The sequence below is a fragment of the Hyperoodon ampullatus genome, assembly GCF_949752795.1.
Source record: "Hyperoodon ampullatus genome assembly, chromosome: 11".
Taxonomy (NCBI): Eukaryota; Metazoa; Chordata; class Mammalia; order Artiodactyla; family Ziphiidae; genus Hyperoodon; species Hyperoodon ampullatus.
Window position 1 is genome coordinate 33,515,642 of NC_136924.1, and position 11,966 is coordinate 33,527,607.

Below are 11,966 nucleotides of genomic sequence, written 5' to 3' on the forward strand. Positions count from 1 at the left end.
AGACATGGGTTTGAATCAGGCATGGCCATCTCTCTGATCTTGGACAAGAAAGATCCTTCGCATCTCTAAGGCCCAGTTTCTTCATTTGTGTGACAAGCACTGATAACCCAATATTCATTCTCCTCTTATTCTTTACTAGCAGAACCTCAATTTTGTTCAGGGCAGAAATCTTCCCAGCTTTAAAAAGAAAAAATAGAAAGAATTCTCAAGCTCCCTGGCAGGTAAGGGTGGCCACGTTACACAGTTCTGGCCAGAGAGAGGTAGGTAGGGGATAGCATCCCTTCCCAACTAATAAGACAAAACCATAAGAAGAAAAGGCTCTTTGCCCTTCATCTTTTGCTTTTTGTCATTTATCCTTCCTCCCACCCGAAAAACAGTTGGGAAAAACGACAGCCCTCTTGTGTCCACAGTAACAAAAACTACAGGCTAAGAATGGTACTATGGAGCCACCATAGCAGCCCTAGCCCATCCACCTCTAATTTATCGTTATTTGAGCAAAATAAGTTCCCATTTGCTTAAGCCACTGTGGACAGGTTTCTACATGCAGCCAAACTTGACTCCTCACTGATATAATCTGTAAACTGAGGGTAATAATAGTATCTCCCCCCACCCCAGGTTCTTTTGAGTATTAAATAATGCATGTAAAGCACTTAGCATGACACCTGGCTCATAGACACACTCAATAAATGGTAACTTAGACCTTTTTACTACTATTATTACTCCTGTTATCCTTATTAACATGATTAGTATATGTGCCAACAGCTATAGGAGTGTATAGGAAGATGTAGCTCCCCCTGCCTGGGGGAGACAGGACAAGCTTCACCAAGAATGTTATGCTTGATCTGCATCTTTAAAAATGAGGAGGAGTTTCCCATGATATGGTTTCTGATAAAAGGTGAGCACATTCTTGGGTGCCTGCAAGGACTTAGGAGGCATTCAGCACTGCTCACCAGGAGAAAACTCTGATAAGGTGATGATAGTGCCGGGATCAGGTCAGAGGACCAGAAATGGAGTCAGTTGTCTTCAAACTGAGACTGGGAGAGGTAAGTGGGTGCCGGAGCGCCTAGCCACGGGGCCATTGTGGGCCCATAGCAGACAAGAGATTGTATGAAAGATCTATTCAAACACCAGTTATTCTTAACCCTATACTCTGGTTACTGACAGCCATCAGATGAGCTGATGGTGTAAATCTCTGTATTTATAAGATCTTTGAGAACATGAGTGTTTTCTTAATCCCTTCCTTGACGTCTGTGCACCTAGCACTGAGCACAGAGCTTGACACAAAATATGTGGCTATCCCAACAACCCTGAAGATATTCAAAAACACAGACCTTCATCTCACATCCCCTGGGAGACCAGATAAAGACCCAGAGCAGAGCAGAGCCTCTTGGAAATGCTATCTTAATCACGGACTCTTCTAAATAGAGGCAGAGTGCTCGAGGCCTGAAATCCTTCCCCAAAAATGTATTATCTCTTTAATCAGAGAGAGAAGAGTAGATATAAATAGAAGAGAGCATTTTTCTACTCCAAAGCTTTCTTTTCCCAAAAAAGAAAGACGGAGAATACCCTTGATAATTCATCAGCCGGATGAAGGGGAAACCACTCCTGCCATGTGGCTGGCTGATCCAGGAGCAGATACAGAGCCTAATGAGAAACTGAGTTCAGCAAAGGAGGAATGTCTGATGTTTAAGCCTCATTAGGACTGTAAAACCAGCCGTCCAGACACAAACCCGGCCATTGACTTTGACCTCACTTCCCTACCTCCCTCTGCTCGTGGCATTATTGAACCTGGGTTTTTCCTATAGGCCAGAACCTTGCCAACCCTTTTGCCCTTCACATAATGTGTTTGTCTGGTTTCTATTTCTGTAGTTTGATGAAGGATGATAGCAGGGTATTGAGTGGTTGTTTTTCATTTAGTGCCGTCACCGCCCTCACCCTGCCCCCTACCCCCCCACCCTCCTCTCAAGTTGGGTTTTCATTGTCTGTTTTGTGACTCGTTCTCGGTTGTTATTGCTTCCTTACAGAGAGGGGAAAACATTTTATTTTATTTTATTTTATTATTTTATTTTATTTTATTTTATTTTCCAGGCCCTGGTATACATAGCCAGATGAATGAATCTTTCCCGCAAAGAATTATGGTGTTTTAAAATTGGAAATGACCTCAGATGAGAAAAGCAGGGAAGGTCAGATATTCACTGAGACCCTAATACATGCCAGACCCTGAAGCAGGAGACTTTTTCGCATTTAACCCTCACAACATGTCCGCCAAACAGGTGGTACTACATCTCATTTTACAGATGAGAAAATGAGATCCAGAGAGGTGAAGCGACAAGCTCAAGGTCATACAGAATGGTTACTGACAAAGGAACTCCCGTCCCCCTACTCCAAGCCCACTGTCCCTTCCATTCCTCAGCTTGTCTTTGCAGACTTTTTAGGGCATTTTAAATTGAGAAGATACAAATCTCATAGGGAAGAGGGGAAAAAAAGTATAACTTTTTGTTTTCTGAAACAGAACATAACCATCTTGATCCTGCGTTCCACCTGGGGCGTAAGCTCCTGGACCTTTGCTGCATCAAGACATTAGATCTTCGTCGTATCCGGCACCTGCTCAAGTATCTTCCTCCGGGTCGCTCTCTGGATGTCAATATCCATCTGACTGGCCTCCGCTGAGCTGTCCTGCCTGCTCCTCAGTTATTGATCCACCCAGAGAGCAGCTTACCCAGGGCTTCTCCAGGAAAGGCTCTGTCCTATCAACTTCACACCTCTGTCAAGGGCATTGGAAACCCCCCCACCCGCCCCCTCTTGGGCCCCTGCTGTGTAGACACAGAGGAAGCATCCCTACTTCTCATACCCTTGCTGGAGGGGAACCCTGAAAAGGAGGTGAGGCACAGACCTCCTCTCCTTCCAGATACTGCAGGATACCACAGATACCACTCTGTTTCTCCCTGTCTCCTCCCGAGGCTCCATCTCAGAAGAGGCAGGGATCCTCAGAGACCCACATGAGGCTCCAGCTCTGATCTCCTCTGGACTCACCTCTTTCTCTCCTCAACCCGTGCCACATTTGCCTCTCCTGGGTGAAGGCAAAAGACTGGTCCTGGCTGATTCCAATCCTGGAAAATACCTCTAGATTTTGTAGGGTGAAGATTTCATGACCAGAGCCATGCAGAATTTAGACTTTGGGAGTTAAAAAGACCAGGCTTTTAAGACACAGAGACTTTTCTCGCAAGATATATGTTTCAAAAGTCTTTTGAAATTCAAAAGCTTGGCCCTGACTCTCCTTTCTCTTTTCCTTTCCACTGTAACAGCTTTATTCCTGAAAGGAAGGGCGGGTGGGAATAGTAGAAGATACCAGGGAGAGGGGGGAGAGAGAATATGAGTTGAGATTTCTGTGGCAAAGACAATGTCTGCACCGTTTCATCATCCGCTGAACACAGATACAGTTCTCAGCCTCCTTTGCAGTTAGGATGGGGACATATGACAATGTTCTGGCCAATGGAATGCAGGTAGAAGTTTCAAGCCTGGCCCCTGAAAACATCCCTGTCTATCCTGTAGTCCTCTTTCCCCTCCACAGCAGCGGTGGAAGCCATGAGCTAAAGAGATAACATCGTAAGAGGAAAAGGAGCCTGGATGCCTGAGTCATCAATTGCAGGAGAGCCGCAGAAGACTGTGATGTGAGCAGAAATGAAACTTAATTATATTAAGACACTGAGGTTTATTTAGGTTTGTGTGTGTGTGTGTCTGTGTGTGTCTGAAACGGAGCAGGACCCTATGGTCCTTGCTCCACCCCCCACACCAGTCCTCAGCCTGCCTTTTGTCTGCAGAAAAACTTTAGCCAAAGAATAAGTTTAATCAGAGAAGTGGGAAAATGCAGAAACAAAGGAAAGCAGTCAAAGGAAACCAAATAATAATGGTTTAGTCACTAAGCAAAGTCAAGGACTTTTAGTTCCTCCTTAAGGGCTGTAGACAGTATTCTGAACCATGTCCTGTGAGCTGTCTTGTAGATACTGAAACCCCCGCCAGGTGGAAGAGGTTAACTACATGATGACCAGGCTGTAGCCATGACACAAGCTGCCACAATTCTGGGAATTGGCCTCAAAGAAATGGAAACAAACCAAACTGGAACTGAAGATTAACTGTACCTAAAACAATCAAGATGACGCTGATCAGACCACCAATGAGCAATTTCAAGGTGACTGTCAGAGCTGACTGTATTGTTTCTGCATGTAGGCCCCTCCCTCTGTCTATAAAAGCTCTTGCCCCCTGATTGTCAAGGGCGGGGAGCGGGGGACTGGGGGGCGGGGAGTCGGCCTTGGGACAGACGTCTACACCCACCCACCCCACCCATCCCCAGTTGCCGGCATCCAAAATAAAGCAAACTTTCTTTTCCACCAGCTGGCCTCTTTATTGGCTTTTGAGCAGCAAGCAGCCAGACCCCACTTTCGGTTACGTGTGTGTGTCTGTGTATGTGTGTGTTTTACAGCAGCTTACATTACTTACCCTAACAAAATAACTAAATATTTTTCTACTTCACAATCAATGTGTAAAAAGGACAGTGGTGGAGAAGCAGAATCTTGACCATTTTGATTAAAATCTATGATATCGAAGGTACTTAAAATGACACCAACTAATAAAATATTAAGTATTATCTTTGGACAATATACAAAGCTTGACATTGAAGGAGAAGTGATGCGAAAGAAAACAAGAATGATATCTTGATAAAATAGATTAATAACAAGGACCTACTGTATAGCACAGGGAACTATGTTCAATATCTTGTAATAACTTACAATGGAAAAGAATCTGAAAAAGAATATATATATTATATATAGTATATTATCATAGATTATGTTATATATAATACACAATATAATATATATTATATACATATTGTATATGTATATATTATATATAAATTGTATGTTATATATGTTGCATATATAATATATAGTATATAGCATATATGGTATATATAGTATATATAATATATAATATAATTATATTCTATACTGAATGTTATATATGATATATTATATTACTTAGTGTATATTTTATATACACTATATTATATATAGTGTACATTTTATATATGTATAATATATATATAACTGAACCACTATGCTGTACACATGAAACATTGTAAATCAACTATACTTCAATAAAAAAAAATTTTTTTTAATACCACAGTAAAAGAATGATATCTCAAATCCCTTCTTTCAACCACCCTGGCATAAAACCTGGCATACTGAGATGCTTAATAAGTAATGATTGAGTGAATGAAAAATCCATTAACCTATCAACTCTCTTTAAATCTGGGACACTTACTATTTTAAGTTTTATAGGGAAGAGCAAAGGAGGTAGAGATTAAAAAAACAGATGAAGAGGGAAAAAAAAGTTGGGAATAGTGAGAAGGTGAGGTGGAAATAATTTTCCACAAGGCAAGCATCCTTCCTCATCCCCACTTTTGTGACTTAAAACAGTGCTTACTCCCTGTAATTTTTCACTCTTCATGCTCACAAACACACAAAAGTAAGGTTACAATTCCTGTTTATTATTGATGTTAACATACAAAACGGCAAGTGCCACAGTGAGAGGCAGGCAGAAGCCAACACATTGGGGAAAAAAAACATTCTATCCCTGAGACTTGGAATCATGCAGAAAGGCTTTTGAACTTTGAAAGGGCTCAATAAATAGCACCTCTTCCCTATCAAGTCAGGAACTGATTCAGAGAAACATAGAGAAGAAATCAAAAGCTTTATTACTGATTACTCAAACACTAGGTTTGAGTGTGCAGCCAAACCTAGGATGTGCTGTGCACCTCCACCCTTGAATTAGACAGACTCAACCACCAAGCCACTGGCATAGCTGGAAAGCCACAAGCTGCCCCCAACAGGGACAGACTCCTCACTGCATGGCTTGACCCTCTCAGACTCAAGCAAATTTGAAGAGTAAGGAAGTTGCTGAGCCAAGCTGTGTCCAGTTCTTCTTCCCAAATCACTAATCGGATAAATCACTCCCTCTGTCCAGCCGGCTTTAGCTAAGACATGTGGCAGAAACAAACTCCTCCAAATTCCAAGTGGCTTAGAATTACTAGGATCTCTTTTTCATATATCCATTATGGGTTGGCTATACGTATATCATCTTTACTCTGGGACACAGGCTGATGGACTGGTCCATATCTTGGTCATTACTGGTCTGTGGCAGAGGGAAAAAGGGGGACAGGGGTGGACCACATGATGGAAGGGACCCACTTATGCTCTCCTCTTATTCCATTGGCCAAAGCAAGTTACATGGCCACGTCTGCCCTCAGTGGAGTGGGGATGTCTAATCCTCCTGAAGGGAGAGGCAATGAATATGTTTAAATAATACCAATCCTCTTTCCCCCAGGGGACTCACTTTTCCCAACCTGCACCCAAGGCCAGAGGAGAAAGTAGTAGATGCTGTTGTTGCCACACGCATATCCCCTTGGCCTCCCGTGGAACTCACCTTGGGTTCTGCCGACAGTCCCCACACATGTCATGCATGTCACCTGCTTCCTAACTCAGACACCTGCCAGAAGGGCTCTCTCTGGCTGCAGGAGCCATGTGGTCCAGGGAACCAAGTGTTCCAGAAGGAGCCCCAGGAGAATTCCCAGAAGCACCAATTAACCAAGGAGGGACAGAAGTTGGTGTATAAATTCCCCATCTTCCTCACCTCTTGGTAGTACAGTTGGAAGGTATTTCTACACAATCCTCAGAGGATCCGTAATGGGCGTGAGCTCCAGTTGCCCACAATGATAACTGGGTCATAAATGGAGCTTTTCCTCTCTTTTCTTCCTTCCCTGTCTTCCTCCCCCACTGTGCTTCCTGGGGTCACAACCCAAATTAACCACTGCACCCAAATCCCTGGGTTGGGGTCTGTTTTGAAGAAACCCAACTACAACAGGGATGGAAGTTTCTCCTGTCAAAGACCTGTGTCCTAATCTCTCATCATTCCCCAGCTATTCTTCTGCCTACTCAGATTCACAGCACAAAAGAGTGTGAGGGCAAAATGAATCTTACACAGTAACTAACACCTTCCTTTTGGCTGGAACTGCCATCTTCTAATAATTCACCAAAATGACCAACACAAAGAGAAAGAGACGGGGCACCTCTGCATCCTCTAGGCCTTTTAGAAAGCATGGAGCTGTTCCTTGGTCACGTACATGTCAGTCCACAAGAAAGGTGATGATCAAGGGATGGGCACTGTTCAAAAATTCCCCTAAATGTTCCCATGGCAAAACGGGAAGGGTCCACCATGTTCTCCAGCATGCTGTTGGCACCATAGTCAACAAACAAATTAAGGGCAAGATTCTTGCCAAGAGAATTAGTGTAGGTACTGAGCATATTAAGCACTCTAAAAGCCAAGATAGCTCCCTGAAACGTGTGGAGAAAAATGATCCCAAAAAGAAGGACGTCAAAGAGAAAATTTATTTATTAAAAAATAAAAACAACTTTTATATACTAAGCACTTTCCATATTGAGCCTCACTATATAAGTCTCAAAATAACCATGTGAGGTTGGTATCATGATCATCCCCACTGTGTGGATGAGGAAACCGAGGCTCAGGGAGGAGGGCCCGCTCCCCCAGCACTCGTGGGGAGGCTTCTGGCTTCTCGTCAAACCACTTTGACTTTGTAGCTATCTCGGCTGGTGTCAGCTGGTCTCTGCCTTAGACATCTTGGTGCCTCTCTTTCTTTCCAGCCTGTAATTTCAGATTTCTCAATTGTCCCTATGCAGCTGTCATCATGCCTTAGACACAGTTCGGTGGTGGGATTGTTGTGTTACAGGTGTGGGGAATACGACAGTGAAGGTGACAGACCAGGTCTCTGCTCTCATAGGGCTTATTTTCTGGTGAAGAGAGAGGGAAAATAAGCAATAGAAATGTTAGATAGTGGTACATGCTACTCAGAGAATCCGACCAGACTGATGGGATTGAAGGAGAATGGGTGGCTAGTTTTTGCTGGGAGACCAGAGAAGGCTGCTTTTCCAAGAGGGTCACTTTTAAGCCAAGAGCTGAATCACAAGAAGGTGCCAGCCATGGAAAGATATGGGGGAAGAGCATTCCACGCAGAGAGAACAGCATAAGAAAAGGCCCTAAAGGGAGTACTGGCCTGAGGAGACGTAACTAGGAGGGGGTTAATAAATAATAACACTCGCCTTCAGCGGGTATATGATTATCAGAGGCAAGCCACACCGGAGTCCTGTGCTTTGAAGAATCAACACAGAGAGGGCGGACTCCCAGCTTAATCTCCCTCCCAACCCCTCCCCGTTTCAGCTTATCCTCTGTCAACACTGCTTGGAATCTAGAATCTGGTCCCACTCTCAACTTAGCTGAAATGAATTGCTCCTTCAATAAGGACTTTAAAAACGGTCCACTTCAAAAAAAAGAAAAAGACTCCACCAGGGCACTGGAGCACATGGCACAGGCAGGGCACTGGACTTCTACTCTAGCTCTTTGCCACCTTCCTAGACTAGGGGCACTGAGGGAACTGGAATCCCTCCCTCCCTCTCTCTCCCCCTCGCTAGCCTTTTGGGATGTGCAGTACACACAGAAAATGCACTAAGCGGGTCCCCTTAGCACTTGGCAACAGTTGCAGTGAGTCTAACACATTGTTACTTATTAACCCGTCTAACTTCTCTAGCTGTACATCAAGGGCAGCAGACCCAAATGTCCACAGGGACCTGGCAGGGAAGGCAACGGCAAACTCACTTTCATGGAATTCTGGAAGTTTGGATTCTTTCTGTGAAATCTCCAGATATTTACATGTTGGCAATTAATTATTTGGAAAAGTCAAATGAGCTCTTGAGTGCATTTTAAGTGCATTATAGATGCATTTTATTCATAGGGTATTCTCAGTATCTCACAGATGACAAATAATATCTGCTTAATAATATTTGTTGAATGAATGAATAAATGAAAAAAATAAATCTTATGGGAATTAATCAGATCAGCTCTTCTCATTGGAGTCCATATGAGACTTAAATTGTCATTACCTGGCTTAGCCAAAATTGGATTCCAGATGACATGTAGAGTGGGCTTAGTTTTCTTTGTTACGTCATGTGATGGGATCCAGTTTGTTTACTTTATTGCTCCACTATCCCAAATGACTCCAGTAGCCCTGGGGCTTTCTGGGCAGGAGGTCAAATATCTCCAAAGCAGGGCTTCCCTGGTGGCGCAGTGGTTGAGAGTCCGCCTGCCGATGCAGGGGACACAGGTTCGTACCCCAGTCTGGGAGGATCCCACATGCCGTGGAGCGGCTGGGCCCGTGAGCCATGGCCGCTGAGCCTGCGCGTCTGGAGCCTGGGAGCGGCCACGGCAGTGAGAGGCCCGCGCACCGAAAAAAAATAAATAAACAGATACTCCAAAGCAGGCTAATTTCCACATGTGGCTCAGCTGGGCTCACACACTAATCAGAGAGACAACTGATAACTAAGTGCTTAGGATCCAGAAATGTTACTTTGACGTATGACCGTAAAATGTTAATACTGGAAGCATCACCTAGGGACTAGCCTCTAGTCACAGAGCTCCAATGAGCAGAGGAAGAAACTGATTTGGAAAGTTACCCACCCAAGGTCATGTGCTTCTTAGGCTTGAGTCATTCCTCTTCTCCCTGCTTCCTTTGGCTTGGCTCAGAAGAAGCCACATGTATTCACCTCTCCCCATTTCTAACTCAGTGACCAGTCTCTGTGAGAAATACACACATGTGTCCTAAAGCCCTCTGGACTGGTTAACCGTGTGCACTGGCTGTAGACTCTTCTTGGACTAACCCCAGGACTGCTGCCCTGAAAGGGTTTCTCAAGAAGCAGAATTAGGTTGAATGCAAATATTCTACTATCAGAAGCCCAGAAGGCATCTGGCGGATGTGATTCAAGGAGAGGGATTGGGTCCTTCCTAGCTTTGTATCCCCAGTAGCACTTAACAGAGGGTGTTCTGTGTAACAGACACTAAGTACACATTTGAGTAGTCCTACTCTGTGCTGGGTTTTGTGCTAAACAGTGGTTCTCGAAGCAGAGTCCCTGGCACTCCTGGGGGCCCCTAAGGCCCTTTCAGGGGGGTCCTCAAGGTCAACAGTATTTTCATAACAACACCAAATGTTATTTACCTCTGCATGCTCATTTTCTCATGACTGTACAGTGGAGTCTTCCAGAGGCTACCTGATGTCTGACAGCTTATAGAATGTGTGCTTGTAATTCTTGGGTTTTGGAAATTTCTCAGTTTTAATTTCAAACATGGTAAATATCAACAGATACAACCCACATAAGAGTTTTTTTGAAGTTTTCAATAATATTTAAGAGCATAAAATGGATCTTGGAACCCAAAATTTTGAGATCCACTGTTCTAGAGGATGTAAGAACCTAATAGGTACCAAGAAAAAAAAAAAAGGAAGAAAGAAAAAGTAGAGCAGGGTAAGTGGAACTGGAAGATCCTGAGGATGGGAGGGAGGGGCAGGTGATGGAGGCAGGGAAGGGGTGATGGGTGGGAAGGGGCAGCTTCTGGTGTTAAACAGGGTGATACAAACTGGCCTGAGAAACACATCAACAAATCAAGCATTTGATATCTCTGAGTTGCCATTTAAAATCCCTTCATTTATCCTAAATTTAGAAATTTTAATGAGGATTGAATCATAAATATATGATAATAATTATGTGCATATCATTTAAAGAAATTGGTTAAGAAATGAGTACTTTGGGTATCTTTAAAATTCCACTGTGAGCCCCTCAGAAATAGTATCACTCTCCTCGCCAAGGTAAGCCCTATCCTGATTTTTTTTTTTAATTGAAGTATGGTTGATTTACAAGGTTGTGTTCATTTCTGGTGTACAGCAAAGTGATTCAGTTATACATATATATATTCTTGTGATTTTTGAGTTAAGTATTCTTTCATACTTTTTGCCAGTGTTACCATCTGCATAAGGATATAGGATATATACAATAAATGATATATTGTTTAATTTTGGAAAACCAAGAAGCAAGCCCAAACCACTGTAAGGAAAGAACCACATTGCTGCTAATAGATGAAGTCTTCCCGGAGAAAATGAACTGGACCAAGTGAGGCATCACAGTGTGGCTCCTGTTGTTTACAAGAGCTGCTCCCAGGGAAGTCAGTGGGTAACATCAGGGCATCTGCAAGCACCTGTAGGGTGAGCCATGCACTGCAGTCTGGCAGAAATACATTCACGGGGAGAGGGCTATTCCGTTTTTTGTTTTGTTTTGTTTTTTTTTCGCTTTTCAGCTCCATGACCTAACTCTAGGTCTCGGGAGTGGGTCACACCTGAACACATGTGGAGTTGAAACAACTGCAGGGCACCATTGGGAGGGCAGGGACTCCACCAACACCCAGTCAAGGCAAGATCTAGAAAAGAATCACAGCTCCGCTGATCTGGGAGTTCTCTTCCTCCAGCTAGGATCTTGGGAATAATGCCCCAAATATATCTGTCTATATGCTAAGTCCCGGGACTCCCTCTGGACTGGTTGAACTGATTGCCTTCTGAGTCTGGGGCATGACCGTCACTCAGTAGATCTCTGGTTTACTGAATCCACATCTTTTTGTTTAGTGATTTACACTCTTTTGGTGGAACTTAGCCTCCAGTAGCTTGCTGAGAAAGGCTGCATGGGAAAGTATTTTGGGATCTTGGCTATTTGAAAATGTTTTTGTCAAACCATCATATGTGGCTGATAACCTCACTGAGAATAGAATTCTAGATTGAAGATTATTTTCCTTCAGACTGCTGAAGGTATTGGGTCACCTTCTAGCCCTCAGTGTTGCTATGAGAAGTCTGAATCTGCTGTAATTCTGTTTTCTTTTTCTCTCTGGAAGATCATAAAATCTTCTTTTTTTTTAATCCCGGTGATCTGAAATTCCAGCACCGTGCCTTGAGTTGAGTGTCTTTTCATCCATGATAATGAACTCTTGTCCCATTCAGTTTGGAAATACGCTTTCTGCAGAAT